This window comes from Crocodylus porosus, unplaced genomic scaffold (genome assembly GCF_001723895.1).
Source record: "Crocodylus porosus isolate Cpor-Errol unplaced genomic scaffold, CroPor_comp1, whole genome shotgun sequence".
In the NCBI taxonomy this organism is placed as follows: domain Eukaryota; kingdom Metazoa; phylum Chordata; order Crocodylia; family Crocodylidae; genus Crocodylus; species Crocodylus porosus.
Genome location: NW_017728886.1, coordinates 213,357,135 through 213,357,570, shown reverse-complemented (window position 1 = coordinate 213,357,570; position 436 = coordinate 213,357,135).

Sequence of the window (436 nt, the reverse complement as noted above, 5' to 3'; positions counted from 1 at the left end):
GACCCTACAAGAAACCTGTCAGGTCCTGGTGGAATTCATAAATTCCAGGAGTAAATTGGGTGACTTTGTCAATTCTTACAAGCTGAACCATCTGTATTATGAAGGAGTTATCAGCTTGTTTCTGTGGCCCCTGCTGCCTATCTTCTTAGCAGCTAGGAATGTCTGACACCTTGGTCATTCAGGAAACTGTGATTTTTGGCTGGTATTGTGAAGGCTGGGAGCGAGCCGACTTTCCAAGCTATCATGAATAGGTGTGCTCCTATGTTACAAACTACTCTGACAAATTTTCTCTGGATTGCTGTCTCTGAAAGTTTTCTGCTGCTGTTGAAAGGTAAATAGGGGCAAAACTGGAACTTGAACGTAATGGTTCCAGATTTTCTGAGATCTAAGAGGACTATTAGACTATTAGGGTGGTAGTGGATGGGTTCTTCTCAAC